Here is a 6,400-nt window from a genome sequence, read left to right as displayed (position 1 = left end):
GGAAGATATGGACTGGGAACAAGAAACGATAGAGGGGACAGACTAGTTGAATTCTGCCAAGCACACAAAATGACAGTAACAAATACCCTTTTTCACCTACATCCAAGAAGGCTATATACTTGGAAATCTCCAAGAGACAATAAGGACAACATTATACGGAATCAAATCGATTATATAATAATAAACAGCCGATATTGCACAAGTGTAACAAAATGCTCGACGTTCCCAGGAGCAGACGTTCCGTCTGACCACAACCTATTGTTGGCCAATTTAAAAATTAAAATCTCTGACGTAGAAAAACTTAAAGACCCCTTAGTAAAAAGAGATATAAAAGAGCGGGTAAATTCCACACTGGAGAACATCGATAGAGGCGACCTTGAAAATATTTGGAATAATATAAAATGCAAAATTAATCCAATTACAAGAAATAATTTAGGAAATCAACCCCAACAAAAACAAGAAGAATGGATTACTGACGAAATTAGGGAGCTTCGTCTAGAACGTAGTAAATATCGAAACACTAATTTTGAAAGATACTGGGAAATTAATAAGGAAATTCGCAATGCAACCAGAACAGCAAAAAATGCAATCTTACAACAGAAATGCCAAGAGATTGAAATGCTACAAAACATGCACGATGACTTTAACTTACACAAAAAGTTAAAAGAAGCTGCTGGAATATACAGGAATTCATCATCAGGAGTATTATTAGATGAAAATAATGAAGCTGCATTTGAAATATCCGACAGAAAGCGAATTTGGAAAGATTACGTCACTAGGATGTTTACAGATGACGAGAGGTCAACATATGATTTTAATCAACCCACTCTGAACGGAACTCATATAGAAAAGAACGAGGTCGAATACGCAATTGCTTCACTTAAAGATAGAAAAGCAGTTGGTCCCGACGAAATTCCCTCAGAAATTTTAAAGTTAATAGATGGAGAAAACATAGACATGTTAGTCACACTTTTTAACCACATATATGACAGTGGTCAATATCCACAAGACTGGCTAAAATCGATTTTCATAACCATACCAAAGAAAGAGAATGCAAAGAAATGCGATGAATATAGGCTTATAAGTCTAATGAACCACGCCCTAAAAATCTTCCTGAGAATTATCCATAGAAGAATTTATGCAAAATGCGAACTTCATATGGGCAAGTCACAATTTGGTTTCAAAGAAGGAATGGGTACCAGAGAAGCGCTACTAAGCATACTTTCGCTGATCCAAAACTGTCGTGAAGTGCAAAAAGACGTTTTTATATGTTTCATAGATTATGCGAAAGCTTTCGATACTGTCCAGCACCACAAGTTAATCGATATACTACTATCAATTGGGATAGATGGGAAAGAAATTCAATGTATAAAAAATCTATACTGGAACCAAAATGCATGCATTGATGTTAACGGCGAACTCACCGACGAAATCGCAATATCAATGGGCGTCAGGCAGGGCTGTATATTATCGCCTCTTTTATTCAATATTTACTCCCAAAAAATATTCACGGAGGCCTTGCAAAATGAGAAAATGGGAATACGAACCAATGGTGTTCTTATAAATAACATACGATATGCAGACGATACGACAATTCTAGCAAGCAGTCTAAATGGCCTACAAAAAGCAATAGACAAACTTACAACGGTAAGCGAATTATATGGGCTTAAAATTAACATCACAAAAACAAAATACATGATTATCAGTAGAAAGAACACATATAACAACACATCGCTGACAATCCATAACACAGAAATTGAAAAAGTAACTACATTCAAATATTTGGGAGTATTGATAAATGACAAATGGGACATATCACATGAAATTCGATGTCGAATAGAGATGGCCAGAGGAGCATTTTATAAATACAATAAATTACTAACAAGTCATGATATCGGTCTTCAAACAAAAGTTAGATTTGTGAAATGTTACGTATGGTCTGTACTACTATATGCAGCAGAGACATGGACAATTAAAGCCAAAGATGAAAAAAAAACTAGAGGCATTTGAACTATGGATCTATAGAAGAATCTTTAAAATACCCTGGACCGATCGAGTAACTAACAATGAAGTTTTAAGAAGAATGAACGTGGATCGACAATTGATTAAAACGATAAAAAATAGGAAAATCTCATATTTCGGCCACATAATGAGAAATGATAAGTACCAACTCATCCAAACAATTCTCAAAGGGAAAATTGAAGGAAGACCCAGTAGAGGAAGAAGAGAACTCTCCTGGCTTAAAAATATTCAAGATTGGACTGGCTACGATGACGAAAGGAACTTGTTTAGGGCGGCCAAAAATAGAGAACTGCCGACAATATAAATAACAAAAATATATACAAGAAAATATTTATATATTCTGAAATGTAATATAATTATTGTAAAACGATTTAATGTATGATCGCTTATATCCGAACAACGGATGGGCAAATAAAAGAAGAAGAATATCAAACTAAATGAACTATGTATAGACCAAACTTAATTCGAATATTGAAAAACAATGTATTAACTTAATTTTGATGCAGTTTTGCGTTTTTTAATTTTTGGGATTAATTATTAAATACGTGTTTTGACTGAAGGACTTTTGTAATTTCATTTCTTCGGTATAATTAAATTTCATGTAAAGTTTTAGTTATGACTTTTGTAATTTCATTTCTTCGGTATAATTAAATTTCATGTAAAGTTTTAGTTATGTTCCCCCTCTTTGCCAAACGAAATTTTTTTGAAGACAAGTAGTAGTTATAGATTCTATTTTCAAAATATCAGCTACAACTTTCCGCAACTTTGGAACTTGTTCCCGAAATACTAAAGGGTAACTTTCAGGGTGTTTTTGTCATTCTTTTCAAATGTGCAGGTGATACATTTCAGTTTTTTAAGTATATAGAAGAAGTAAATGCCGGTTAAGTTAATTTTTTGGTTGGAACCTATTCATAGGTAGAATTCATATTTTTTTGAAGGGAGATTTTATTGCCTAGCTGATGTAGGACTTCTACAACTTGTTCTGGACTGGACTATGTTCTCAATGATGATGTTCTCGACGAGTTTGTGGTATGAGTGACATTTAATAGGTGACGAGTGGCCGACACTGTGTTCATTTGATAAGTTCGTGACTAATTTTTGTGAACTCGGCATCTATTTTATAGAAGCCCCATAGGAATATCTTCTAATCTACGGTTGCCTCCTATCTAGAGTCTTGATTCGAGACCTTCCAATCTACAGAAGTCATCGATGGAGGCCTTTTAATATATTAAAGCCTCCGAAATACGCCCTTCAAAAAATAGAAGCCTCCTACGGACGTGTACAGAGGCCTCTTAATCTACACAGGCCTCATACGAAAGCCTCCTTGCCTACTAAACCCTCCTTCGGAGACCTTTTAATATACCGAGGATTCCTAGTACGGTGGCCTTCTAATCTATAAAAGCCTCCTACGGAGACCTTCGAATCTACAGTAACCTCCTAAGGACATATAAACAGTAGAAGCCCCTTACGGAGGCCTACCAATCTATAGAAATCTCATACGGGGGCATCCTAATCTTCAGATGCCTTCTACAAATGTTCTAATGTACAGAAGCCTCCTATTGGGACCGTCTAATATAAACAAGCCTCCTATGGAGACCGTCTAATATAAAGTAGCCTCCTAAGGTGTTAAACTGTAAAAGCCTCCTACGAACGAGTTCCAATCTGCAGAATCCTACGGGAACATTCTAATTTACAGATGCCTCCAATAGAGATCTTCTAGTCTACAGAAGTCCCCTAAGTGGGCCTTCGAATGTATAGAAGACTTATAATCTACCGAAGTCTTCTAATCTACAGAAACCTCTTACGGAAACCTCCTTATCTAATGAAGCCTCCTCCGGAGACATTCTAATCTACAGAAGTCTTCTATGGAGACCTTCTAGTTCACCGAAGCTTCTTATGGCGACCTTATATGGAAGACTCCTTCGGACGTATCAAGGTGTCAAGAGTTGTTGCTACCGGCAACATGGCATACTTGATGCGTACCATTTGTATACCTCTGATAGAATGGACTTCCCACTGAGTTCCTTATCAGCCCATACTGAAAATGTGGGTTAAATCTTTTGGTATTGTATTTTTCTGAAATGCCAAAAGACGTAACCCACAATTTATTGAGTATACATGTAAAGAAACTAGTATAAATGAAAAATTATAATCAAATTAGAACTGACTTATTGGCCTACGCGGTTAAACGATATTTAAACTAGCAATCTGAAGGTGTTGGGTTCAATTCCCAGTCTTAACGGTGATATTTCAATGGACCACAATTAGGTGAACTGTCAATTCCAACCAGCACTACAATTACTTATACTTCCAAGTGTATTCGACGATATTGTGGTACTTAAGTCAGTTTATTGACAAAATATAGTTAATATAAATTATGTGATGTGTAACAATTTAAATGTAACTTTTAATTCTCATAAAGAATCACTTCCAATCACTTGGAATTAAGTGTTTTAAGTCTAGCAGGTGCTGAAATTTCTTTTTTGAAACATTTAGCTTCTGTGCGTACATCTAAGGAGGACCCACTATGCGTACATCTAAGGAGGACCCAAAATCCTCGGATCAAACTCCAATGTTTGCAGTTTATTGGATCTCCTCTCTATTTGGATAAGTAAACAATACAGAAAAGTTGCGTTTTTCTCTGGACCTATTTGAATATCATTAAAATCAGTTGAATTTATCAAATCTCAAGCCATAACATGGTATAACATATATATACCACGGGTTGATAAGAAAATTTTTCGGCAAACTTACACTATAATCGTAGTTGTCTTTAAAAACATCTTTGTGTTCGATCGACGAGAATTTTGAGCATATACACGTTTTCGGGTCAACGTCTCATAAGACTTGTCACGTACATCAGTTTTTGTTGTCATTTGTCTTCAAAATAACCACTTACTTTTGTCCGTTTACTTTATATTTTTTCATGTTTTTTGTTGTTCTTGGGAGGTTTATTTAAATATGTAATGGCATAGGTCGGTCTTCAGACATCATCTTCAATTAGACACTTCAATCACTTTTTTTATTAAAACTTTCGACATTTTACCAAACCTGGGGTTTGGCTATGATATGCGTATAAGAGGAAATATGAAAAATTCCCGTAAATCTGAATTTTTGTGCCAAAAGTTATTCGGGTTAAAAAATTAGCAAAAAATTAGAAACAGGAATGGTCTTTATAATTTTTAAAACGGAATCACCATTCATGAGGTATCGTCATCTGAGAGGCGAACCGGTTAAAATAACCGCCCCATGTGATAGGTATTTCTATAAACGACACACACTTTTTAATAATAGGTTCAGTAGAACTGGGTCTAACCCGGTTTTTGAATCTGTACTTTTGGGTCAAATAGCCGGATCCACCCCAAAGGAAATTATACATGTCCGTAATCAGCTGAATATTCCCTCCCTCTGGCATTATAATTGCTGCAAAAATCAAAGACTAAATTGTTTGTACTGCTGTTTAATTTTCAAATAATGAGGGTTACACCTTTTGTGTTTTATGAAAATTACATAATGCTGTTACGTCTTTTGGCATTTCTTGAATAGGGTCGCTATTTTTAAACGTAGAACTTTGAAATCTTGCCAGAGCATGTATTTTAACTTTATGTATCAGATTCCATCGATTTTCATGTAGGTTTCGTCTTCCGGCATTTGAAACAATTATACTCCTGAGACAATCTTTGGCCACAAACCACTTACTTTACTATGGGGGTCAGCATTGTCAATGATTGCCACACGATGGTTGTCCTTGGGTACCATCGGAGCCGGTCCTAATTCGAGTCAAACCTTTTAATTCAATGTCTACCTGCCAACGGAAGTACAATATGTACCGACAGTTCGCATTTTTTTTTATCGTAAGTTTCTTTTAATAGTTGGCCTTCGGCCGTGGATTTAAGAGTTTCTCCTATGGACAGGAGCCAATCTCGAGAAAGGGAACAACATTTTCTTTTAAATTAAAAATTTTCTCTAAGTTGCAGGCCTTTCAACAAGGGAATTTTCGGAACTTCAGAGTCCCATATCTCGGGAAGTATACATTTCCCCAACAAAAGTTATACAGCCTTGGAATCAGCATAGAATTTCATATTTTTTCGAATACTGTCGGTAAAGGAAAGATATGCCCCCTGCACTAATTTCCTCCCTTACACATTCCAATTGGCTAACTTACACGTAATCCTGTTGTATCTTGCATCAGCTCATAAATGGGAGTTTGCCAGTGCAAAAAGTCCTTGGAATTTGCATGCAAATACACTGGTATTTTGTCAAAGATATCATAATCGGCGGGGCTAGCACAAACACGGCATATATTACCCCACGATGACATCGCAGTTGAGGATAAATAAATGTTCTTTTATGAGTTAATTTCTAAATATACAATTAA

This window comes from Musca autumnalis, unplaced genomic scaffold (assembly GCF_047663935.1).
Source record: "Musca autumnalis isolate F117 unplaced genomic scaffold, ASM4766393v1 scaffold_2, whole genome shotgun sequence".
Classification (NCBI taxonomy): domain Eukaryota; kingdom Metazoa; phylum Arthropoda; class Insecta; order Diptera; family Muscidae; genus Musca; species Musca autumnalis.
Note: the sequence above shows the minus strand (reverse complement) of the source record.